This window comes from Ambystoma mexicanum, chromosome 6q (assembly GCF_040938575.1).
Source record: "Ambystoma mexicanum isolate Mex_15411 chromosome 6q, UKY_AmexF1_1, whole genome shotgun sequence".
Classification (NCBI taxonomy): domain Eukaryota; kingdom Metazoa; phylum Chordata; class Amphibia; order Caudata; family Ambystomatidae; genus Ambystoma; species Ambystoma mexicanum.
This window is the reverse complement of record NC_090937.1, coordinates 1,460,161,371-1,460,188,689: the sequence shown is the minus strand read 5'-3', so window position 1 is coordinate 1,460,188,689 and position 27,319 is coordinate 1,460,161,371.

Here is a 27,319-nt window from a genome sequence, read left to right as displayed (position 1 = left end):
TATTTAAAGAGGGCGTACCTGATTATATGCATGGTAAGCGGCTCAGTCTTAACTTTTTTCAAGAGATGGACAAGATGGCAAAGAGTTTACATGGATGGTTTAACCTCCTCAATATGTGCTTCATGGGGTCCACATTTGAGGATGAAAGCAAAAGTGAGGTAGATGACGGATCGCCAATAGCATAAAAGATCAGTCTCATCAGCCTCTGTAATTTAATCAAAATTACCACCAAACTCGATTACCAATACTGCTCAAGGACTTGAAGAATTACTACTACATCATGATGGGAGGTATGACAGTGTTAGTCCCCATTCATGGAGTCCATAGTACTCCAGAGGGAATTGGAGGAATTAACAGGGGTGCTAATTACACCCATTGGTAAATCCACCAAATAATGGCATTAAAGTGGAGGGCATACTTCCAGTAGAGAGCTGGGGATAAGTCCTCCAGTTTAGTTCCGAATCAGAATGTAATGATGCAGTTAAACACCTGGAAATTCTGTTATCAAATTGTGACAAATCCACTTCCGGGACAGCAGTGGTCCAGGGATGAATATCGGTTTCTAAACCATCGATCAGCCCCACACCTCTAGTACACCTGCAGAAGGGTTCTGAACAGATTGGAAACACAAGTAAATTATAAACCTCCTTGTCCAATTTTGGTAATGGGAACGGAACGGCAGGCTTATCTGCAAAAGGTTGGATAGTTGCAACACAGCGAAAATACAGTTATTAACCAATGATATAAGGGACTGTCCAGTGAAGGTTGTATAAAAATATCTACTTTATTATTATGACAACAGACAGTTCTAGAAACACCATGAAATACAGCCCACCCTGTAAAGGAATGCGAAGGACACTCAGTTTCAAAGAAAGAAAACGGATGTACTCTGGATACTGTTACAATCACCTGGTCTCTGCGGGGGCATTGGGGCATGGTTGCAGCCCTCCCTGGACTTGGCTCCCCTGGATCAGGCTTCTTCCCCTGCTTCGGTAATGTGGACTGCGCTGGTTGCTGACACTGCCCCTGAGAGAGTACGAGAAGCCATGAGAATGCTGTGGTCAGACTGTGATGTCCCTCAAACCCTTCTTCATAGAACGAGATGAGCATGCATTTACCCATATAGTCTCACCTGTTTATTTATGAGGGTGAGCTCTCTGTTCTGCTTCTCAACTGCAGGGGCACCTTTAATGAACCTAGTTTCTTCACTGGTCCATGTGTGTGGCAGCCCAGACCAGCTGTGGCTAATTTGCTTATAAGGTAAGGGTTTCTCAACAATAATTATATTCCATATCCTTTTGCAATGTCTTTTTTCCATGATTATTGTCCATAACCCTTGTAATGTCTTTCCTTCTCTCCAATAGGTGGTGAAGGGCCTAGCAGAGTCGCGTTGTTGGAAGCAAGTCCAAATGGGGGTCCAGAGGAGTTTACAATGTTCCAAGTAGTAGGTAAGTTTGGTTCTAAGGTCAAGCGCGAGGAAAGTGTTGCGTGCAACCTTAGCGTAAAGTCTTTATGTTGTTTCTAATATTGTTTGTCCTTTTTTCCTGCAGGAATGGCCTGGCGATGTATGACGAGAGACAGCTATCCGAAGGCCTGCCGGCGGTTGCTGGATGGAAGGATTCACGAGGATGCTGAACGAGACAAGCTCCCGCGTAGCTTAGACGCCCGGAATAGGTGATGATGCACTCTGACTGCGGTGACTACTGGAATCAGGTAAAATGCGCTTCAGGCAAAGGTTTTGCTGGAAACAGGTAAGATGCATGCTGGAGAAGATGTTGCTGGCGTCAGGTAAGCTGCTCTTCAAGCAATGGTATTGCTGAAATCAGCTAAGAGCGCTTCAGGCGGCGGTGAGCGTTACGCTGCAGTAAGCAGACTAACTCAAAGCGCTTGCATGCAGGCGGGGCCAGAGCTGTCACAGGATGAGGTGAGGCCCGGGGCAAAAAATTTGGTGGGGCCCCTTTATTTCTTGCACTTGGCCAGTGGCATTGTAAATAAGTAAAGCAAGAAATCTCTACTTGAGACACAACCTTTCACACCTTGACAACACATCAAATAGCATTGTTCACTACACTACGAAAAATATGGTTATGATTTCACTAATGTGATATACATTTCATACAAGAATGGATCGCCATATGTATCATTAATATCTGTGTGTACAGATCCATATTGTCAAATGACTGCAGACGCCCAAGGCCAAATGATAATAGTTGCTCTCCACGGTGGGGTTAGACGGCCTGAAACCTGGGTTGCTCTCCACGGGGGGTTAGACGGCCTGAAACCTGGAGCATACGCTCCAGGTTTCAGGCCGTCAAACCCCCCGTGGAGAGCAACCCGAACACACGGAGAGGGGAGAGGCATGAAAATAATACAGACAACGCTGTTGCATGCGAATATCAGTGGGCACCCTCTATGTTGCCTTTTGTCTAGCCCTGATGAATGTGGCTCACCTACCCTGATCCACAGAAACCGGTCGGCTGTAGAACGACTAGACCTAGTGCAAACCTTGACCAGCACAGGTCCACCTCGTTCTCAAAAAGGACCCCCACACCAAGTACCTAGGGGTCCATATTTCCAGGAGTAAAACCTCATGAGAGGAACCTATTGGAGAACTGTTCTTCCTTGTTTTTAATAGAAATCCTGCACTTGCCAATACAGAGAAAACCCACTAAAGTAGACAATACCTTTCATCTGTAAGGCAACACACACATGCAAAGACTATGGTTGTCTAGTATGTGTTGTTTTTTAGCACAGCACAGTGCACCACAGACAAATTGGAAAGCTCAGCCAGAGGAATAGGCTCCTTTTTAAACCTAGCCCCATTCGATATAACCGTGTTTTTCTAGTGTGACTACAATTCTGGGCAACACACAGTTGGAAATCCCATAAATAGTCCTGTTGTGTTTGTCGTGGTGTAAATGTGGCCACATCATGTCAGGCCTGCATGCATCTACTTTTCAGGCTAGTCTATTGTCCCATCTTCAAACAAAAGTCTTCAATTGCATGAACCAATGGAGAGCTCCAGGCAGAGAGGAAAAAGCATTGTTCACATTCGCCATTGCCGATAGAATTCTAATCAAGCTGTGAACTGAAGAACAAAAGCAGGGCAGACTCCCCCTTTGTAAGCATGTAGACATGTGCTCCTGGAAGTGGGAATGGAGTTGGCAGATTGCTGGAAGCATGGCCTCTGCTGCCTGGCATTGCTCAAAATAACTGCATTACCAAACAGTACAATTCAAATACGTGACTTAAAAGCCAATAGAGTAAAGAGTTGCATCTCCAGACTCCAGCAGCTCACCTGGCATCTATGTGGTGGTGGTGGGCGAGGCTGAGCTGGGCTGTGTGTGGGGTAGAGGGTCGGTAGGTCAGAAACATGAGAGACATAGATGTGCCATTGGTACGGAAGATTCAGAAAAAAGCAAGCTGCATAACATTTCACCTGCTGCTGCCTAGCTTCACCCAGTCTGTTTCAACATTGCCCTGTGAGATCAATACTGTGCAGGCAGTATCATACTGCCTACACAAAGCGTCCAATATATGGTATTATCCTTATGGGGGAGTTTCATTGAGCGCATGCTGGGCCACGGCAATCACGCAGTGGGCATCTGCCATCTGGGCGCTCAGCGCTGTCAGTGTAGTCCTCACCCGCCGCCACCAAATACAAATAAACTCACACACATTGTGTTGCAATACACACACTCAGAGACACACGCACTCATACAGATGCACAGCACACACCACATGCGTACGTTGTATTCACAACATTCAGGCATGCATTTTTTCCCAACTTACCTTTTCAAGTGTGGGTCGCCTGTCTTGTGCCGGCCGCCGGCCTGGGTCAGGGTAGCTGCCTCACTAGTGCCGCTCTCTGTGCCCTCCTTGGCTGGCTGAGGGGGCGTTGGGCGGCCCTCTCTGGCTGCTGCTGCTTGGTCGGCTGTCTGTGCTTTGGTCCTCGATGGTCTGGGGACTCCTGACTGACTCCTGTGGACAGAGGCCTGGCCTCCTCCAGATAGCGGCCTCCTCCTCGACCTCGTCCTGGACCTTGACTCGCCTGGCCACGGCTGTGGTCTGTCCTGGACTCCTGGCACTGGTCCTCCTCCTCCTTTCTGTTTCTGTGCGTGGCTGAGAGGCTCTCTCCAGCCAAGCCCAAGTCCTCTCTGTGTAGCACCTGTTGTCAGCTAGTGTCAGGGCAGCAGGGTCAGAGCAAAATATAGGGGCGGCCCACCGGGCAGTGAGGGCTGGTGGCGGCACAGAGTCTCGCCGGCGCTGGACTTTCATTGGCCATTGTTGCTTTCACCTTTGCAAAGTGACGTGCAACAAATTTGTTGCTTGTTTCCTGCAATGCAAAGTTGAAAGCAACTTTCATGTGCACGCCGCTTCCCCAGCCGTGCAGGCAGCCTGGCTCTAGGCTCCTCCAGCAGCCCAGGAGGCCAGGTGTGAATCTCACACCGACATGCAATTGCAAAGAGGCACTTGTTATCTGTGTGAGCCGATGGAGCGGAAGTCCGGCACGAGCACTGTCAGTGGACCCCGGCCCTCTTGTTGTTGTTTGCATAATGGGATTGCATGCTTGCTGCCTGATGCATGCATCATGCTGCAAATCAAAGCAAGGTAACAATGAGTGTTACCTTGCTTTGATGATTTATGCTGCCGCCCCCACCGCCCCCGGCCCCAGCCAACCCAACCCCTCTGCCCCCGTTTCCCCCTGCATAGCATCTGAACCGACACCGACGCCATCCTGGCTGCTGGTGTGGCCGCGGCCTGCTGCGTGGGCAAAAGCAAGTTGCAAGTTGCAAGAGCCTACCAGCCCAGAGGTTCTTTGCCTGTGGGTGGTGCCATGCTTGAGCACCGAGCATGAGCGTGAAAGGGAAACTTTCAAACAAACAATTAAAACCATGTTCTGGTGTCACTGGTGATGTTCAATAAAATGAACAAAATGCTGCGACACGGCCCCGTCTGTGCGGCAAACTACTTGTAATGTTCATAGAAAGATAAATTAAAATTTCATAAAACCGGCCCAGGCAGGCCAGCAAGAAAACTGACACCCCCACCCCTCCCCCCCAAGTCATCAAGGTCCTTGACAGATAGCACCAATCTGACCCTGCATCCAGGACAGGCGGCAGTGAGGCCAGGCCAGCCTGTTGTTCGTGGTGTGATTCACACCTTGGAAATTGACAAGTCTTCAGTGGGCAGACCACCCCCACCCCCCACTTAACTTTTGTATTGTTGTCTGTGACTGCCTGTAGGCTTGCACTGCCCCTGCAGCCAGCAAATTATCAATGTATCAATGGCACAAACACCTCGCACAAATCTTTCCTTTCTCTTGTGACATAACAGCAGCAGCTGCGCGAGGCCCCCCCTGAGCATGAGGCCCGGGGCAGTTTGACCCCTCTGCCCACCCCTTGTGACGGCCCTGGGCGGGGCAGGCTTAAATAGCCTGGTCCCAGCCATGCCCCCTTGGCTCTGCCTTATGGCCCCACCTTGCCGCACCCAGAGGATGCTGCATGTGCAGCCCAATGTTTTCCTATGGCCACGCCCGACCTGGATGAACATGGGGACCGTGCAGGGGCAGAAAGAACACGTGGACCAGAAATAAAGTGTGCAGAGCACACTTTCACATGAGACTGGCGCCCAATGCGCCAGGACTGGGTTCACCTGGACCCTTTATATGATGGAACTAGTGGTCCTTGTCCAGTGCCGATGACAGATACTGACAGGAGGATAGTCGGTATAGTAAATAATCACAACAGTTCAAGGTTACTTGGCTTTATCACAAAGGGAGCAATGGGCCTCTAAAGGCCTTCGGAGAAGGACTAGGGAACAGAACCAGAATGTACTTTGTGCTGCAGGTGTACTTGGTACTCAACAGGGTTGATACGGTTTCAGGGTAAACATATGGCTCTTAAATATGTAGCATATTGTGTAGTAGATGGGATGCATAGTAATTCTTACACCAAATAATCAAACCAACTCAATTGTCTAAAACAGGGAGTTACAACAGACATCAACAGACGTCGCACAGCATAATTTCACTCAAAGCTTTTCCTAAAAAAATATATTTATTTAATAAAAACTCATCATACATGACATCACACTAAGTGGCAGACAAGAAAAACCGACCTGGGATTGTAATAGGCTTAAAGGGAACATTTATGTATATTTTCTATAAGGGGTCGGGTTGAGATTGGGTCTCTACAGTCAGGTGGACAACTTATGCCCACCCCTAGTGCAAGTTATCTTCAATAGTTATTTGGCACACAGCTCATCATTGGCTATCAAACTGTAAGGCTCTCGATTATGTGGCCTCCTATAATTGGTTGGCATGCTTGTACCGTTCTTAAATATTCAGCTCACTATATTCACTTCATATAGCCAGCTTCTAATATTACTTAGTCTACCTGCGTTGCTGCATCTGTTCAGGTATTAAATCGCTTGCATTTTCTGCAGTACTATTCGCACATGCAATCTTCACTTCACATATGAAAGTTTACTCGATTCTTTATTTCGTCATCAGATTCCATCAAGTCTATATATTCTCTTCTTCAGCCACTCTTCTCAGTGCGTCACACTCATCTCTTGTGATATCACCAGCTTCTCTTTCTATCATCTTTATATTCCTTCAAGGACCTCTTCAAGAGATTGTCATCTCTACGGGGATACATCAGATAGGGTTTTCTTAGTGGATACCTTTTCTCGAAGGCTCTCCATGGAATAGTTATAACCACTGGTGTGGTGCATGGCACGATTTCCAGCTTCCATATATATTTTCTGATATCTTCATCAATCAACTCCTTGGGTCCAAACCCTGATTCGACATTGATCATGATCTTCATTCATGCTGCCTTCTTTGCTGTCTTCTTGCACTGTGTAATTATTATCTTGATCACACAGAATCCAAACATTATCATCACTAATAATGCTCCACGAAACTTGAAGATGTTCGCCATCCATTGTGGAACCCATGAGAAGATAGACGCAAATCAACCGTCATCTGCAATGGCCTCTATCTCATCTTCCATCTGATTGTGCAGTTTCGTCAGCAACATTATGGCCTTTGTCAAGGTCCCATTCTCGCTGTCATGCGAAGGTATGAACGTGAAACATGATGGCCCCATTTTGGCCCAAACTCTTCCACCCATTGCTTTGATCGAGTCAAGGACATACCTGTTCTGCAGGGTCATCAGTTGTATGGCTCTCAATTCTTCTTTGATCGCATTGAATCCTTTTCTTGTGGTGTTGATCGGTTTCAGGAGCTCCCATCTGGGTATTTGTAACCATTTAGCAATTGCCATTATCTGGATTCCTGGCATAGAGATAGTCGTGAATACTGCAGCAGTCTGGCTAAACAACCTGTCGTCATATGGAATAGAATCAAAAGCTTCAATTGATTTTGATGACAAATAGTTCTCCCTCTTTGTTGGATTGAGAAATGTGAGTGCTCTTCTCCTTCTCAAATGGGCATTTGCTTTTGAAAATTCACCAATGTTCAGATTTTTTTGAGGAATTACTAATGCTGGAACATGGATAAGTACTAAGGAGCACGTTCCTCCCAAATCTTTGGGCAGCTTCATGTATGCTCTGGACCCACAAGCCCAATATTGATCCATCAAGACGGCTGTCCCTGCTCCCATTTTAGTAACTTCACTTATAGTTTTGCAGCTTTGTTATTCCCCACATGATTCTTTCCTTCTTTTCTAAAGCATAACGTCGCATTTGCCAATGGGATCACAACCATTGGACATGATTCATCTTCGACACACGTTAGCAGTTTGGCATACTTGGTCCATGACTTCAAACATTCATCATTCACTTTCTATACTTCTTGTATATATTCATCCTTCAGTAAGTGAGCAGTACAGGACATCAACCTTTCTTCCCATCCCTTCTTGGATTTTACTTGTCCATAGATTAGCAGCTGAGATTTTTCCCAGCATCCAGGCATCCAAGGTATTTCTGTTTTAGCAGGCCAGTTCAGTCTCTTCATCTCTGCAATTACTACCTCTTCCTGTCCTGTTGCCTGATATGTAAGCATTTTGCTTTTGCATGCAGGTTCCTTTTCCATCTGTTGTAGTCTTAATGTAATTATCCTTAAATGGAAACAATCATTTCGCTCCCCATCGCAGAGCAGCCCAACTTCCTTGAAACTGTCCTCTGGTCGTACATGCTGCAAGACGAACAAGACATCTGTCATCATGTTCTGGAATTTCTCTAGAGATTAAAGTTTGTGCGATATTCATGGCATAGGGTATGGAGCGCAGACGTAGCATGTGTTATTACCCAGATGTGCTGCACTATCTAGATATGTGTTTATCCATCATTGTCTTCCTCCATGCTCCTCCTTTGTTACCCTAACAGAATGGTTGCAGCCCATGGAAACAACTCTAAATCAGCTTTACTATGGCAAGGCAACAGAAGGGGTTTTAGCTCATCGGTAATGGGCAAATCAACAATAGTTCCTGGAGTGGGGAGGATCAAGGGGACATTTGTCTTATTTGGAAGAATGAAATAGAGAGTGTGAACCAAGACAAACAGGAAGACAAAGATAGAAATTGAGCATGCATATATTATGCACCAGAAAATTAACCCACGCCATTTATGGCATTCTGGAATTGGTTGTGCTAGCTCATTCCCCAAAATCAAAGCTTTATCATTCCCTATTTTTACTTAAATTGTCAAGGAAAAAACACTTTTACTCTGGCAGCTGCAATAAATCTGGCAATTGCAATACTTTCTCTTCTATTGCTAGAAGCATCCTTCTGATTACAGGGCCATTTTTAGCATCCTGTAAAAAAGTGTGACTATCAACGTCTCTTCTAACAAGAGCAGGATAAGCTTGAAGGATAAATACAAAAGCAGCAAGAATATGTCTGTGGGGATATCCGTTTGTTAGGACCATAGATTCAATCAAATAGAAACTCAGTGAGAAACGTGTCTGGTAAGTGTTCGCGTTTCCAATCATCAAATTCAAATTCTAGATTAGGCATATTTGTGACACATCAATAACTTTCTAAAGTCCAATTTTCAAAAGATTCCTGTGACTCTCGACACAAGGGATGCACGCCTGTTATAATATCTATAAGGAGTGTTCAAATGAGTCACAGTTCAAATGAACAATCTGCTTTTATTAGCTGGTCACCTTAACGTCCTTCTTCTTCGTCATCGATTGAGTCTGCACACGCTGAAATTCTCCTTCTTGTCTTGCTTCTGGATCGACAGCTGGGGGTAGTGCGGTCTCGCCGGTGTATAGCTTCACGTTGTTTAAATGAAGCCACGCCTGTCTGCCTTGGACTTTTAATGCTGAGGGAGTGACAATTTCAAGGCAAAAGGGGCCATTAAATCTCAGCTCTTGCAACTTCCTAGTGAAGTTTCTGATTAGCACGGTATCTCCAACAAATAGTCTTGGTGCTGATAGTAATTTAAGAGATCCGGTTGCTGAATGGTTTATACTGGGTTCTGAGACTGACCCGTGATGCTTGAGTTGATCTGAAATAAGAGAGATGCTAGAGGTAATACATGTCAAATAATTGTGCAGCTCATCACCTTGCAATTTTGCAGTACTCTGGGCATCACTTCTACTCCTACTTCTACTCCTCTATGGAGGTGTAAGAGGCATTTTCGTCTGCCTCCCAGTTACTAGTTCATGGGGTGTGAGGTGGTGGTCTGAGCCAAGCTGATTCCTTAGGGCAAATAAAGCTAATGGCAAGCAATATAGGCATCCCTTGTGCAACGTTAGCTTAAGCTTGGCAATCCTTTTCTTAAGGGGGCCATTGAGTCTCTCACATAAACCGTTTGTTTGCAGGTGATAAGCAAAAGAAAACCTGTGCTTAATGCTTAACAATAACACTATCTCTTTGAACACTTCATTGACAAAACGTGGCCCATTATCGGATCTCATCACTTCACATGCACCCCATCTTGGAAAGACTTAACGTACTAAAACCTTCACTGCACAAGTGGCATAAGGGTGTGTACAGGCACTTGCCTCAATCCACCTAGAGAAAGGACATGCCACCACTATCAGATACCTGTACCCATTACACACAAGCAGCATATCAACATAGTCAATATGTAAAAGCATAATGGGACCATTCGCTCGAGGAATTACTCCTCCAATCATTCTCAGTGTATGCCCGGCTGTATATTTATGATATAGGATGCAATTCACTACATAGAATACAACGTGTTCTAACAGATTCGGAACAAACCAGTCTTCCGCAATTGTTGTAGCAAGACTCTCCCCAGTTACATCCGCCGGGTAATGCACCTATTCTAGCGCAATTCTTAATAATTCTGCTGGCATTATTGGCTTTCCAGTGCTATCCTGTCACCATAATGCTTCTGTGGGGGATAAAGAATACCTCCTTCATTTCCATAATTCCTGTTCTTCTTGTGGTGCACTTTCCTGAATGTCCATTAATTGGACTTTTGACAAATGATTAAACCCTTTGCGCCTTACTATAGCCTTTACTATGTTCTCTTTGACATTTGGAGTAACAAAACGTAAGATATCTGATGAATACGCAACCCTTTTGGCATTTGCATCTGCGGCTTCATTCCGTCCACTCAGAGGTAGCCCCTCCTTTTCCAATGTGCTAGCCCTGCGTGTACGGTTGACATCACATAGGCGGAGTCACTGTACACCTTTACTTCCTGCCCTTCGTGATTCTCGAGCGCAACAATGTGCGCTACCAACTCTGCCACTTGCGCTGAAGAGTGAGACAGTAGTCTAGCGATTTCAAACTCACCATTTGCTCTATGCCTCACTTCAGCTGCGTCAGAATGCCGTTCTCCACTTGTCTGATCAATTTTGGAAGAACCATCAATAAAGAGGATTTCCCCTTCTGGCAACGTGTTCACTTTTACGCACGGTATATCATAATAAAACTTAAGATAATTTGCACAGTCATGCACATGATCACTCTCTGCCACTGGCTCAGCTACAAATGTGGCTGGATTGACTATTTTATATCTGACAATTTTGATTGTTGGATTCAAAGTTATTACTACATAAACAGAAGCTCTCTGGGATGTCAGTGTACCATTTGGTTTCTGTAAAATGGCAAACAAAGTATGTTCCACAAAAAGCGTCATAGAACAGCCCATTACAATACTTGTAGACTTCTCAATTGTGAGCACGGTGGCTGCAATGACTGTTCGCATGGGTAGTGTCCTTTCATAACTGGATCTAGAATCCCACTGTAGTATGCTAGAGATGGGTGCCCTAATGTAGTCTTCTGTGTAAGCACTTTTGACATGACTGTCCCATTCTTGTGCAAAAATAAGAAAAACTCCTCAGCATAACTGGAGATTCCCAAAACAGGAACTGTGCAAATTGCTTTTTGCAACTCCTCAAATCCTTCCTCCATTTCCTCAGTCCATTATATTGTAACACCATTCACCTGTACTTTGTTTAAAGCCTGCAAAATGGTTCTTGTCACAAACTATAATCAAACACCCAGGCTGTAACTTAATTGCATAGCCCCAAAAATGGTTGCATTTGTTTCACTGTGTGTTGTTTTGTGGTTTTAATAATTACCTCAGCCGTTTCAGGTGTCACCTTTTTTCCCTCCTGTGAAAGCAATTGCCCTATGTGTAACATCTCTTCTTAATAATAATGTAGCTTCTCTTTGTCTACCTTGTATCCCTTGTCTGCTAAAATAGTCATCAACTGAATTGAGTCCTGTCTGCACTCACCTTCTGTAGTGCTACAAATTAAAATGTCATCTACGTACTGTATCATGGCACTTTTCAAAACAATATTGCCTAAGTCATGTGTAGGTCCCTGTTAAAGATTGATGGAGACACATAGTACCCTTGGGGCAAACAAGTGTGTTTCAGACGAGTCTGATGGAACGTAAATGAAGTCAAGTCTTGTGAGTCCTTGTGCAACAGTATTGAGAAAATCGCATTCTTCAAATCAATCACTATGAAATGTCGTGGTTCCACTGGAATACTGCATGGTATCGTCGCCAGGTTAGGAACTAAAGAAAACTCTGCCTCAACAATCTGATGAATCAGTCTGAAGTCCTGTATGAATGTCCACAATGCTCCCTTTGATTTTTTTCATGGGATACACTGTGGTATGGCATGATGATTCGGATGGCACCATTGTGATGCTGGAAATGCATTGGAGGGACAGGGCCTCCCTGTCCTTGTCCTGTAGTCCTTTTTTCATTTGTGTTCTGTATTCTCTGTCCAGGAGTCCATGTGGGACTCCTGGCAGTGCAGTTCTTCCTGTTTTTGGTTTGGTGTACAGACCCATGGGATACTCTTATGGCACCCATGGATGGGCGTACAACCCTGTGCCCCTAGTGTATGTTTCTGGGTACCTGTGTGTGGCCCACAGAGCAGGGTATGGGCTGGTGACAGCTCCATGCTGAATTTGACAGGTGCTCTGAGTATCCTCCTTTTTGGGATACCCAGGCCCTGCCATTGGAATCAGTTGATTCCTGATAGGAAACAAGATGGCATCTGTGGACCCTTGTTTTCTATTGCCTGTTACCTTGTTTTCACAAAGTCCTGGGAAGCCCTGACTCTGCCCTTTGGGTGGACGTTCCATGTATGGTATTGTTGTGAAGTCCAGGAAAGACTGGTTGGAGCCTTCCCAGTGACTGTATGTTGTGGGTACACCCTGTGGGTGGGACCTGGGTTAATGGAGTGTGTGATCAATATGCACTTCTTTTTGTGGATGTATGGGTTCTGGTGTTTGACACAATGACTGAGACAGCCCTGCCCCAAACTGGTATGACTTCAGTGTGTAGTGTTGAATGGCTGGGTACTTGTCCCAATACACATTCCTTGTTGTGAGTGTCTGAGAGGGAGGAGTATGGCCTGAATGCACTGTATGCCTGATTGGCTGACTGACTGCATGAATGCCCTTCTGTATGATTTGCCACTGAGTGTGACCCAGCAGTGTGGATGAGAGACAGAATAGTATATCTGAGGACCTCTCCACACTGGAAATTGTTCAGAAGCTGCTGTTGAAACTAAGATTGAAACTGAAGCTGAATCTCGAAGCCGAGCCTGAAGAAGAAGGTTGACTGCTGTCTCCCTTCGCCGAAATCTGAAAGCCGAAAAGACGTCGAGACTGATCCAAGAGAGGACCTGTTTAGGCACCCTCTTCCCATGCTCCGAGGGACCATCGGCACCGCTAACCTTCGCCGAAGTGCCCTGGAAGTCAGACCCTCGAAAGGCTGCCGACCAGAGACTGGGACCGCTGAGGAGAACGAAGATCAGCACCGGACATTCCGGCCACCGTCGTCAACCAGGGTTTGCAAGTCTGCTGTAACCGCTGGAGGCCCATCAAAGCCGTGTTACCAAGAAGAGGGGACCGCTTGACGCTGTGCCGCTGATGACCAAATGGAGCCGCTCAAGAAGGATCCGTCGACGACCCATCGTCGAACTCTGCTATTCTAGGTACATTGGGGTGGTAGAAACATCTTAGAAGGAAAAAGACTCTTGTGAACAATATATGGACAGGACTTGTACGATATATCTTTATTTACAGGTTGCCCAGGTGGGGGGATCTCCACACAGAACTGTGTCTAGTGGGTAGAGGCCAGTATTCTGTCGATTTTTCTAATCAACTGCTTTCCTCCTATATCTATTGTTGGTTTCCTTTGTTAATTTGATCTGTGTGACTTTTAACCAGAGTACAGTTGATGCACTTTAATGAGATCTGATAATAATTGTGGTACCACTTTAGAACTGTATATATTTGCCATTGTAGATTCACTGAGCACAAAGTGAGTTATTGTGTTAGTGTAGATAACCTTGAATATTAATTATATAAAGACTGTGTTTTAACTAATACAGTGTGTGGACATTCCTTTGTGAGGGTTCGGGGACTACACTGTACTTAAGAACAAGCCTTCATTACCTCCTGAGAAGCTAGGCCTTGATTGCTCGACTACGTTACCAATAATAGAGAATCTTGGCTGGGGTCCTCTGTGCCTCTCCTCTACCATATAGAGAGCAGTACAGACGACCCCTCCAGTCTTTACAACCAGAATTCCTTGTTTAATCAGTGCTGAAATAGTCTTCAATATACCCTCATTGGCCTCTCAAGACATGGGGTACTATTTTGTTTGAGGTAAAATTGCCCCTGGATTCAGCTTTATTTTAACTTCCACTATTCCCTTCAATAGGCCTACATCATAAGGGCATGTGGTCCATAAGACATTTGGCACCTTCTCCAAGTCTTCGTCAAAAAATTCTGGTCACTGCCACATTATTGCCATTCATTGTGGGATTTGCCTCTCTTCTTATCCAATATGTGATTCTGTAAGGAACACTACTTCGTCTGTTGGGTCATCTCGAACATATCATCAACAGTAATGTCAGTCAACCTGATGAGCTATTACTGTTCTCCATGGTCTGCCCTCATCATCTGTTTCTTCAAGCACTGCCATTTCCCTTTGTACTATGGTTGTTTTTAATTCTAGAGGGATAGTCTGTCCCCCCTCTTCGTCCATAGGCATGGGTGGTCTAAACAAGAATTTGTCAGGTATCCTCATCGTCTTTCCCACTAAGCCAGGTAGCCATGTCAATAGAATGCTCATCCCATAAAGAAAAACCTCTGGCTCTACTGGTACAACTCGCAGATCTACTTGCCCTGTGAACACTGGTATACATACGCCCACATTCATGTAGTGTATTCCAGGAGTGGAACACATTATCCCTTCATTAGTAAAATAAATTGTCATTTTAAGTTGTGTCTGTCGTAAATACAATAATGGAACAGACATATCACACTCTCCTATAGAGACTGGTAATTTGTCAGTAAAAGGAACTCGACTCATAGCTCCAGAAAACCCTTGAGCATTCATGGCAATTTCCAACATTGGATACTTTCTCTCTCGTATACACAAACGAGTAGCCACAGTGTCTACTTAAAAAGAAAAAGATCTGCCTCCTATTGTCACATCAACCTTTGGTTCTTCTTGGGGGTCTGGTGTCACTGATAGTATTGAACACATCAAGTCACCCTGTGAGCTGTCCTATTGTGGGTATATGCATACCCCTGTACCGGTGAAAGGATTCCCTCCCACTACAGTGGCACCTCCTATTTTGGGTGTCAGCAATTGTCCTATGTTTGCACACTGCTGTGTCTGCATGGGGGCGTGTTCTGACTGCACTTGTGGTGGATTCATTTGCACTTGATGTGGTTGCTGTGTCTGTTGCATTTGCGGCTCTTGTGTCTGATACACTGTCTGATCTTGGGCAAACCCTTACCTAGCTTGTGTGCTATATGGTAGAGGATAAGCTGTCCTGTAAGCGATATTCAATGAACACTACAGCTAAGTCAATGCCTAGTCTGGGATGCTGAGGAAAACCCTTATTGATGTATTTTTATATCCAGTTTAGTACTCTGGATGACAACCCTTGTATAACACCCCCCTCTTAGAATCCCCCTGACCCCACTGAGCCAAGAAGTAGGTTTGTTTTGCAAATTAAAAGGTTTATTTGAAGAATTAAACAATATATATATATCACACTTTTATAATAAATTAATATCTGATAGTACACTTAGATATATGATGTTGATCAACAATGGGTAATCTGGCACTAGCACACTTCTTTACAATCAATGAGGAGTTAGTATAGGATGGATAAAGTAGCAAAAATACTTTTATGGTTTCAAGGGAAAAGCAATGAGGAATAAAATGCAGTACAGAAATACTTGATATGATTTTAGCAAAAGATAAGATAATCACTTTTTCTCTGGCAATTCACCCCCCTCCTATGCAATACCAGAAATGGAAGGAGAGCACACAGTCTTCAAGAATCCCAACAAATCACACTTTATAATGCAATACACAGTTCCAGTTCTCCCAGCAAGCTTAGGGAAAACAGGGATGAGTTTTAAACACAGGCAAATTACTTTAATGTGGTTTGCAAGGAAGTGAAAAGGTGCTAAAATTGCTTTTAATTCCCTCTAGAGGTTCAGGGTAGGTGATGGTTACTTTATATTAGTTCAGGCTCACTTTAACAATACTCTATGAATGATTAGCAGATTGCAAACGAATTTTAGCAAAGAGAAGCAAAAAGCTGCTGATTTCTACAGATGAAGAAATCGGGCAAAATCGCAAATCGTGGTAAATTTCGCGAGTGCGTGTCTCGCGATTACGAGAAAAGTATAGGGACTAGGAAGTCGGTTCTAGGTTCGTTGGAAAGCCTAGATTCCTAGAAAGCTAGGTTCCTAGCCCAAACGGTTCCAGAGATACGGACGATTAAATAAAGGTAGTTTTTCGGATTTAAAGTAAACTCAAAATGACAGGTGACAGCTTGCAGCTGCAGAATTGACAGGTGACAGTTGTGCAGCTTTAAAAATGACAGATGACACGATTTGTAGGAGGCAGTTCTACTTAGGTTAAAATAGTTTGGATTAGATTATTTTAACTAAGAGATTGGTTCTGCACAGTTCTGCTAGGTACTCACAATATAAATTTGAACTAGGCCTCGTCACGGATCTGGTCAACAAGTCCGGCTGCGGTTCTGTCTGCTCGGCAGATCAATCAGGCACCGGTTCTGCTCACAGCGATCTGGGTCAGCTCTGCTCTAGCCTCTCTGGATTCTGGATGTAACACTGCTTTCTGGGTACTGCTACAGGGTCTTGCAAAATTTCTCGGCAAAACTTCAAACAGCTCGTCCGGCTGTTGAATAGTTTGGTTAGTTTTGAGGTCTGCTGAAGAGGATTCAGCTGGTGGATTCAGGCCTCTCTGCTACAAATTCTGGAGTTAATTTCTGCTACAGGTTCTGGAGATTGATGGATTTGAAGTCTGGATCTCTGGAAAGTGGGTGTGTGCGTTGGTCATAACTAAACCTGCCCCTCTCACTTATCATTGGCCAATTCCTCCTCTCTCCCTTGATTGGGGGAAGGAAATGTGAGTCAGAGTGATGCTGTAGGTTTTATGGTCAGAGGAACCTCCCCTTGTCAGATTGCACACAAATCTATTTCTGACCCAAATACATATTTATCTATGTACCATTTTTCTAATATTATAGGTCCAGTTAACATATTTTCTGTAGCACCAAACCATCCGATTCCTGTCTTTGTACGATGTCGTGTCCACTGATGACAGAATTCTCCCCTTTTCATCCAGATAACAACCTCTAAACCTTTCCAGATTTTACACAAATGTGCACCAGTGATATGGGTTACAGATGATAAAGTGTCAGATTTTTAACATGCATACATTTGGAGTGAGACCCTATTTTCCGCTAGCAACCCCCCAGAATACACCACAGGGTGCTAACGCCTCTTAAAATGTGCACCGAAAAATCACAAGAATAATGGTATTACTTCTTTAATTCTGACAAGTCTGTACTATGAATTATCCATCTTTTTTTAAAATTATGCCCTGGTCAAAAGGGGTGTGGCTTCCCACATCACATGGTGGAATAACTGGTTTATCCACTTCCCCCAAGCCAGCTTGTTCACAGAGGCACAGCTGCGCCCCAGTTTCTCCCAAGAGGAAGCTATTTCCAGTTCCCAGGTGCTCCACCCCTAATCTAATCAGAGAGGTGTCAATTCCTTTTGGCAAGGGGCAGCAGGATGCAGCTAGGCCTGGGAAGAGTGGCTGTTGATCCAGTTTCAACTCCTGTCGGGGGTAGTTGTCAGGCAGAATTCAGTTTCATTAAGCCAGGTTTCAGCTAAATGTCACTTTTTGTTCCCAATTTTCTACATTCAAATCAAACTGACAATTTTTACCTATTCATTAAATAATTACTTCCTTCAAGTCATTTCAGAATATATTTTTACATTGTATCCACCTCTTAGCAAGTCTTTCCTTGGTCTGGTTTTGTTTCATTTGTTCAGTTTTACACAAAAGTCTGGTGGTTTTAAAACGCCGGCTTTCTGATAGTGGTGAGTACTGGTAATGCAACCATTTTTGGGATTAAGAAAATGAATTCCCCCACAGTTCTGAGTTGCTTTTTGGCAATCAGCATTGCCATTCCCAATGGTTTCAGGCTACTGTGTGTGTAGCCCAATGGTGGTTTTAGGCAGTGCCCTCCTGTGCTCACAACATAGGCAAAAATGGGTGGCAGCCTATTCTTCATGTTTTCCCTGTGCACTCTCTGGGGAGTTCTGGCCATCATGATGTTTTCCATGCCAGTAATGCACAGTTTTATGGTAGGGCTTGGATGCATTGGTAAAAAAATCCCACAGTCCACATCTTGAAAATTGCCTATTCTGCACATTCCTTTGACTCCAACATGTGCGTGCAATGTGCCCTGTCATCCCACAGGTCCAACATACAGGGGGAGGCCGCCTGACTAGTCCCCCTTGGTTGAATCCTTGTTGCACACTCTGATTCTCATTCTGTGCATTCTGAAACCCACCTTGTTCGCTTTGAAATCCACCCCTTCCTCTGTAGCCCGCGCCTCTGCCACATGGCATGAACCCATACCCTCCTTGGTCCATCAGGCACTGATTATTCACCTGTGATGTACCCACTGCTTGCTGTATTCCCAGCCCTTCTCCGCTTGTTAATACTGCCTTTCTATGTCATATTTTGACAATTTCATATGAACTAATTTAGCTTCCTCAATGTTCCTCGTCTATTCTTTCTTGTTGTTTTTCTCCTGCAATAGCCGACAGTGATGCACTATTGTCAGCTGTATTTTAGCCCATGGCTTTGCTTCCATCCCTAATTGCTTCTTTATTTGCCTCTTTACTTGCTCGGACAACCCCTGACTTTCCATGTGGTAACATTAATGCTCTTGAATGTCCTGAATGTAAGCAATAGGGTCTTCATCTCCTTTCATTTTACGTGTCATAATTGAACCCATACGTGACGTGTCAGGAGACTGCACCCTGAGAGCCCTCCAACATATGCTCTGCAATTATTAAATGGTGCTCTATCGTGCACTGTGTTCTATGTGGTCGCACTTGAATAGCCTGCTCTCCTCCATATCTCATCAGCTCTTTCCCCAAGAATGGCTGCCAAGAGACCATTAATGTCTCCAATGACCAATATATTTCCTCCTGTCATTTTTTCTAATTCGTAAATCCATTTTCCCACACCCGATGTCAAAATCTAGAGTTTGCATCTTAAATTATCCTTATCCATCTTTGCCATGGAATATACTGCATTCTTGCTCCCCCTTTTTCAAATAAGGAAACTGTGTGAACCCTAACCTGCAATCGGCTCCCATCATCTGCCTATCCATTGCATGGACAATGGTCCCTGACCGTCTCCTCGCTGTTAGCAACCTTAACCTGCTCACATATGGTGGTGATTCTCCTTTCTCACTATAAAATCGCCCTCTGGGACGCTCTGGGTATGCTATGGGATCTGGCATCCTTTCCTTAGGCTGCTCAAGATCAGACCATCATGCTTCTTTGTCCGCCTGCAAGTTTCCCTCAGGGGCACATGCGCCTCTTCCCTCTTCCCCATGGAAGGGTTCTCTCTCCTCGTCTGACATGTCTAGTCCCCATCTAGTGTGACTCTCCCCCCCCTTCACCCTTATCCAAGTTCAGTCTGTTTAAGGATAAGGCTCTGTGTTCGAGGTTGAACAGATTTTCTCCTTCATCTTGTAATGGAAATACTAGGGATTGATCTCCCTTTTCTCGACTTCCTGATTTGCCACTTTCTTTTATTTCTTGACAAGCCTTATCGATCCTGTCTCTGATACTTCCTATATCAAAGTTCTCTTCGTCCAGTGCTACTCTAAATTCCCCTGACATTGCTCCCTTTAATGAAAGGAACTCTTCCATCCTGTTCTATCGTATTGCTGGATTTGGCTCCATTATCTCCTTTTGAATGAGGTTAATATCTAATTTCTATTGCTTTCACGCTTCACTTCTAATTCTTTCTTTCTCTTGCCTTTGTTCTTCTCGTCTTGCTTCTGCTCTCCTTTCTACCTCTTCTCTTTATCTCTGTATTCTTTTGTCACTTAATTTCTGTGCTTCCTCCTCTTCTCTCTTCCTTTCTCGTCTGTCCCTATCTTCTATTGCTCTTTGCCTGTTGTCATACTTCCTTTGCTCTTCTGCCCGTTCTTGTTATTTGTATTGTTCTCCCTGATACATATGTTCTCGTCGCTCCTTGCTCTTTCTCTTATGCTCATCTTCCTTCAATTTTTTTCTTCTCGTTCCCTGTCTTTTCTATCCTGTTTGTCCTGATCTTCTCTTTGCATTACTTCCTCGATGCTTTCCCCATCTAGCCTGAGTAATATCTGTCATCCCATCCATTCGTTCTGCATGAGCGTTACCTCGTCAGCTTTCTCCTTTTCTCCTTTCCATCTCTTAATCTCTCATTCTATTTCGGTCGATACATTTGATCACTCACTTTTCTCTTCCTCATTGTGTATGACCTCAAAGATCTCCTCTTTTCTCTTACTCTCTTCTGGACTATCGTCACTGCTATAAGTGGTTAGTTCATATATCGGGCTACTATACCCCATCGCCGCTTTCAGTTCCTTTTAAAGAATACAACCCTACTTCTTCTATCTCAATGCCTTTCACTCCAGGTGAGGTAAGGGGAGCCAAAGGCGTGACACCTTCCTTCTTACACTGGATAAGCATCTACTCCTCAGGTTGCAGATCTTCCCAATCTTCCTGGTACATTTTCCAACACTCTAAAATAGCTAGCCTTTTCTCCAATGTCTTCCCTGTGTACGTAGCGTGCAAGTATGTGATCATGTGTTGCATTACTGCTTTTGACAATGATCGCCCTTGCATGCCTTTAACCCATTCTGCACTATACTGTTTGAGCTTAGGCATGTGATTTGGCAATATCTTACTTAAATGCATCAGTGGAGTGTCTCCCATTGTGACGAGTCTCAATTAACTGTCAATAATTACCAGACTTTATAATCATACCTTCAACAAAAACAAGAAATTTGAGCGCGCTCCAAAAATCGCAGCTCAAACCTCTTTTTATCTCTGGATTGGTACCAACCACTTCCCTGGATAGATAATATAAATTCTTGAATTTTATCTCAATTATTTCACACCATATATCACCTTTAGACACCTTTCCTTTACACAAATACACAGACAGACTAGTCGACTTTGCACATAAAAACCACAGTGAACTGCCATTTTCCTCTTCGCCTCTACTCAATACTTTGATCGCAGAGTTTAGCTCATCTCCTTATATGAACCTGTTCATACGTAGCCTAAGGACCCCTGCTGGGATGTGAGACGATCTCTTCTGGACACCTTGGTTCAGGATTCTCAGGCGATATATCTCTATCTTTACACAATATTTACGGTTACTCCCGTTACTTTTAAAATGACCACAACCATGTTCCCATAGTTTGCCATACCCCTCAGTCTATTCACCATTCGTCCGTTTGACTCGGTATTGTCTCCTCCTCCATCCGACCACTTTCACCTTCCTTCCGCAAAGCGCCTGTGGAAGCCAGGTAGGGATTTCGTCAAAGATGGACCCTGCCCACCATCTCGATTCGTCTTGCAAGATTTCTATTCATCCACTCTCCACAGGAAACCTTGCAATCTTACAGCTAAATGGCGGAGGATGTCGAAGGGTCTAACCATTCTCTGCTACCAAGTGAACCTATGGCTCTTAAATAGGTAGCATATTGTGCAGTAGATGGGATGCAGAGTAACTTTTGCACCAAATAATCAAACCAACTCAGGAAGAAAGCAAAGTAGTTAACTGTTTTATTATCAATTGTCTAAAACAGGGAGTTACAACAGACATTAACAGACGTCGCACAGCATAATTTCACTCGGAGCATTTCATACAAAATTAATATAGTAGCGACCCGTCATACGTGACATCACACTGCATAGCAAACAAGAAAAACCTACACGGTTGTAATAGGCTTAAAGGGAACATCTAAGTATATTTTCAATAAGGGATCAGGTTGTGATTCGGTCTCTACAGTCAGGTGGACAATTTATGCCCATACCTAATGAAAGTAATCTTCAACAGTTATTTGATACACAGCTCAGCACTGGCTATAAAACTATAAGGCCCTTCATTATGTGGCCTTCTGTAATTGGTTGGCATGCTTGTATCCTTCTGGAACATATGGCCCACTAGCAGCATTTTAAGCTGGTACCCCAGGTGTCAGTGGGTGGACTTTGACCATGTCTCTCCACCAAACTAGCCCAACATCTCTCTTTGTCGATGCCTTCTGCAATGGAGATTGCCTTTGAACTTGGCCTCGCAATGTATTCTCACTCCTGGGAATATATGGGCATGTGAGCACACACTATCTTAAGTCTAGAACCTCTATTTCCATCCACAGCCCACATGACAGGAGACCGCAATTCGGCTCATTTTCTAGCTTAAATTGTATTAAATGAATAAACACAGCCTTTCTTGATCCTTTCTCGATTCCAGCTGCTTCCTTGCTGTGCCAAATCTTTCAGCCATCTTCTCCATGGGCATAAGCTTACTAAAATTGTGAAATCGAAGTCCAGATTCTATATAATGGCGGCACCGCCTGCCGTCTATTCACTACATATAGCCAGCTTTTAAGATTATGTAGTCTACTTGCGTTGCTGCATCTGTTCAGTTATTAAACGGCTTGCATTTTCTGCAGTACTATTCGCACATGCAATCTTCACTTCACATATGAAAGTTACTCGATTCTTTACTTCATCATCATATTCCATAAAGTCTATACATTCTCTTCTTCAGCCACTCTTCTCAGTGCGTCACGCTCATTTCTTGTGATGTCACCAGCTTCTCTTTCTTTCGTCTTCATATTCCTTCGGGGACCTCTTCCAAAAGATTGTCATCTCTAAGGGGTACATCAGATAGGCTTTTATTAGTGGAAACCTTTTCTCGAAGGCTCTCCCCGGAAGAGTCATAACCACTGGTTTCATGCATGGCCAATTTCAGGCTTTCAGCATATAGGCAAGAGGGGCGGGCCTTCCTGCAGAGGCATTTGGCTGCTCCTCTACAAGGGTGCTTTGAAGCTTCTGTGACAGAGTTCAAGATGGGAGACAGCTGCGGGTATTAGGCGGCAAACAGTTTGGTGAGCGAACCTGGATGGGCGGCTGCAGAGGCTGGCCTATGCGGCAGCTCGGTATCAGGAATCATCTCAGTGCTAGATGGCGGTTCTGAAGCACAGGTAGAGATATCTCAAATGGCTTTAAGTGACTGTGGCGAAACAACAGTCAGTGTGCAGTCAGTTGTAGCTAGAGGGACTCAACCGGCTCAGAAATGTCCTTTAAGGCATACATCGGTAGATGCTTGTAGATACACCATTCCTAACTTCTTCACTGGGCTTGTGTCATCCTTTAAGGTGGACGGCCCAAAGCTGAGGAGTGTGTTGCAAGCAGCTTGCTTGTCTTTAGTTTCAGACTCAATTATGAGTTCTTCCTTCTGCTTCAGGAACTCTGCCCTCTTTAAAGCCAACTGAACCACAGGGATTGGTGCAGGCTTAACCTACCTTAATGAGCCAAACTTGGGTGCTCACCAACAATCTCCTGTATGTGTGAGGTCATATCCAGAGTGCTTTGCAACAGAAAATGTAAAGCAGTGAAAACATGTACTACTACTAAGTCCCACCCATCTTCCTGTCTGTTGTGGATCAAAGGGCTTCTCAGGTTAATGGAGCTCTCTGTGGTTCTTGATTAACGCAGCAGGTCTCCCTTGAAGCTGCAGCAAGACCAGACTTTCTGGCTCCTGAAAACTACATTCACGTACCTTATAATGAGGTCGCCCTTAGGGGTGAACTAATGTAAACACGCAGTACCAGACATGACAGTTCACTTTCAATCGATATTGGCTTCAGGTTGAAACAGTTACATATGAAAGGTTTTGGGGGTTTCCTGTTTCCTTTGTTAACCTCTGCAGCTAGGCCCCATGTGGGCCTGTATGAATTACCCTATGATTGGTAAGCAAATTGCTGCCATCAGCGGCAGGGCCCAACAAAAGGACAGGGTGGATCCATGGAACCTTTTTTACTTAACCACGCTCCATGGCAAGGGGAAGGTTTGGCTATCTGTCTCCTGGAGATACATTGTGTACTCCTCCTGTCATATCCCAACTAAATATGACAGGGGGGACTGCGCCTGTAGGCTGCGTCCACCCTGAGTACTCAGGTCTATGTGTATGTTGTGCAGTGAGCATTGGAAAAAGTTGATCTATCATCATACAATTTCATTTCATTTAAAATTTCCAAAAAGCCCAGGTGAGTGCACACCCACCGTGCAGATGGTCGAATTTCTCACACACATAAACAAGTAGTGGTAATAGAAATACTGCCAAAAATGTACCACACCACCTTACTTGTAATGACCCCCAACCAGCAGTCAATGGAGTGCCAGATCAGGAATGTTTGATTGTTCAAATAATTCCAGCCACACCATTGTTAAAAAATCAGAATTTATCTGTAAATAGATAACACTAATATCTGAATTTCTGCTCAGTGAGTTTCTGCCATACCCCAATGATATATGCGGCCTCATTGCAAGTGTGGTGATATTTCTGTGATACATCTGCTGAAATAGTGCCAAACAGAATTACCATTACCACAGGATTACAAGTGGTGGTAATTCCCCATTTTTTGAGACAATAGGATTCCGTTTGGATATTTGGCAGATTTACCAGTAGCGGAATTAGCGCTCAGTAAATCTGCCGATTTTTGGAGATAATGTAGAGGATTTACCTCCAGCAACAAATCTGCCAAAAATTATGACTTGGTCGTGGTGGTGCGGTAGAAGTGGCTGCCAAACTTGCAATAAGGCCCAAGATTTTTCATTGGTCAAAAAAAGTGCTCAAGTGAGGACTTTGACATGTTATGTTAATGTTAATGTTAAAGGAGGTTACAGGTCATTTGGTCGAAAAAAAAAGGTTGAAAGGACAAATGGTCGACGCAATTTGGTCGAAAGACAAATGGTAGAATTTTTTTTTTTTTGTATTTTCACATTATTTTTTTTTTTTGGGGGGGATCCCCCCCAACACCCTTTTTTTGCTAAAAAACCCTTTGTTTTCCTAAACGAAAACCTGAAAAATATATTGAAAAATATATATAAAAATAAAAAGAAATTCGACCATTTGTCTTTCGACCAAATTGCGTCAACCATTTGTCTGTCGACCAATTTTCCATCGACCAAATGACTGGACAGCGTTAAAGGACATTTGTACCACGCGCTATCACCACCGGAGTGGTCCCCTGGTGCTCTGGCGGCTATGAAAGAGGAGGGGAGGTTGAGTTAGTGGGTGGAAGCAGGAAAAGAGCAAGAGAGCAGTGATGTGCTGTTGACGGCCTCAGCCCGGTGGGTCAGTTGGCTGGGCCTTGGGTGTTTGCGGCCGGCAGTCGTCGTGTACTGTTGTGCAAGGCTATGTGTGTTTTTGTTTTGTTGTTGCGATGCAGTGAAGTTTGTGCGGTTTGTTGTGCTGTAGGTTTTGGTTGTGTTTGGTTTGGAGTTTGAGAGGTGTATGCAGAAAGGGAAATTGTTAGTAGGGTTGGTTAGTTTGTGTTTCTATCCTGAATTGATGCGCTCGGGTTGCGTAGTCTCCCCTGATGCGGCTCTGTCCTGATCTGGGACATGTATATAAAAGCTCAGGGCCAGCAACTCTGTGTTCTATGAACACTAAATAATGACGTGTTGCTGAATCCAATGCAAAAGATAATCAGTCTGTAGATCTCAGCTAGATGGCATGCACACATACTTTAACTACACTTGGAAGATCGGTTTCAATGTATTTTTTCACATATTGTTTTCCCATAAACGTGGATTCCAGTTGAATTTCATATATATTTAAAATTCAAATGGTTCACTGCATTGTTTTGTGCCGGGCGGATTATTGTATACTCTCTTGTCCAAAATGTATATAATGAAGGGTGTGTCGCAAGCTTGTTTTGTTTTGATAACACATACACAATAAACATAATATATTGTAGTTCGTCCTTCTGAAAAATGATAGAAAAAACATCATCACCAAAAGTAGCTCATTGTGCTCTGATGTGGATTTTGACAGCAGGGAGCCAGGTTAATTTCCAATACAATATTAATGGCTCCTAGCCGCACATTTTTTGTCGATTTCCTGGCAGTGGGCAAAAGGTGGCATAAATATGTGTGCACTGCCTTTTGCACTCTGCCGTGAAAAGTGGGTAAAGGATGACTGCCAAGCTTGAATGCCAAGAAGCAATGACTTTTAATTGTGAGCACTGCTTGCCATGCCAGCAGGGTTTAATTGTAATTGTAAACACTGCCTGCCGTGCAAACATGGCAGGTAGCCTTTACATTGGATCGTTATTCTGTCTGCCTGCTTTTTGCAGGTCAAAATACATGCGAGCGGAAATGCTTGAGCATTTGTACAGAAGAGAGAAGGGCTGGTATAAATGCCTGAATGAATGAATGAATGAATGAATGAATGAATGAATGAATGAATGAATGAATGAATGAATGAATGAATGAATGGATGAATGAATGAATGAATGAAAAAGTGGCATGGTATGAATGGAATCCTTACTCAAGTTTTTTATGCCTTCCATTCACGTACCCCACAAAGAACATGAGCTCCAAAGTATTTTTGAACTTCATAGACCTAGATATCAATAGTTCAATTCAGAGAAAAAACCTACACCTAGATGCCTCAGTGGCAAGAAGATTGAAATAGGACTAGGGCCATGATGAAAAAGAGCTTCTCACCCTTTGTGTTGGTGCCACAAGATGCATGCTCCTTCAGCTCCACCACCCCCAATCATTAGATGGTAATCTCCTATCCAGTTCCCATTTACATCAATAGAGTATAGTAATGTCTATAGTAATGTCTGCCCTTATATGTTACTATAAGTATAGTTATATATTATATATATCTTTTCTACCAGATCAATAGATGAGAGAAAACCATGAGTGTGAAAATATTATAAAGGTGGCTCCTTAACAGGAATATACTAGCAGCATAACAGTCAGATACAGGTTAGTATCTTCTATCATCCGTTCAGTTGCATATCCCAGGTTCGCTTTACAGTGAAAAAGCATAATGATAAATGATCTTGTGTGTGCATATGCATATCTACATGCTGTTACATATCAGCGCGGAGTTTAGCACCAGTGGAAATGTGGATCATGAGCGCATGGCTACTACACGTCTTTGGGTGACAATTTGTCCCTTTGCTGCTCGGATTGCAGAAACAAAGGCAAGAACACGAACGTAAGGACAGTGCAACGACAAAGGAAAACCCATGAGCAGTGCGGAGCCGAACATTGGAGAATGGACGGAGAAGCCAAGCAGGGTGAGTACTTGTGTCGCAATGGGCATGCGTGAAAGTGGGAATATGCTGCAATCTTTTTAAATCCATGACTCGCACAGATTTACTATACTGTGCCTTTGAGTTCCATAACCAAGCCCTCTGTTCCCGATGCTGATTCTTGGCA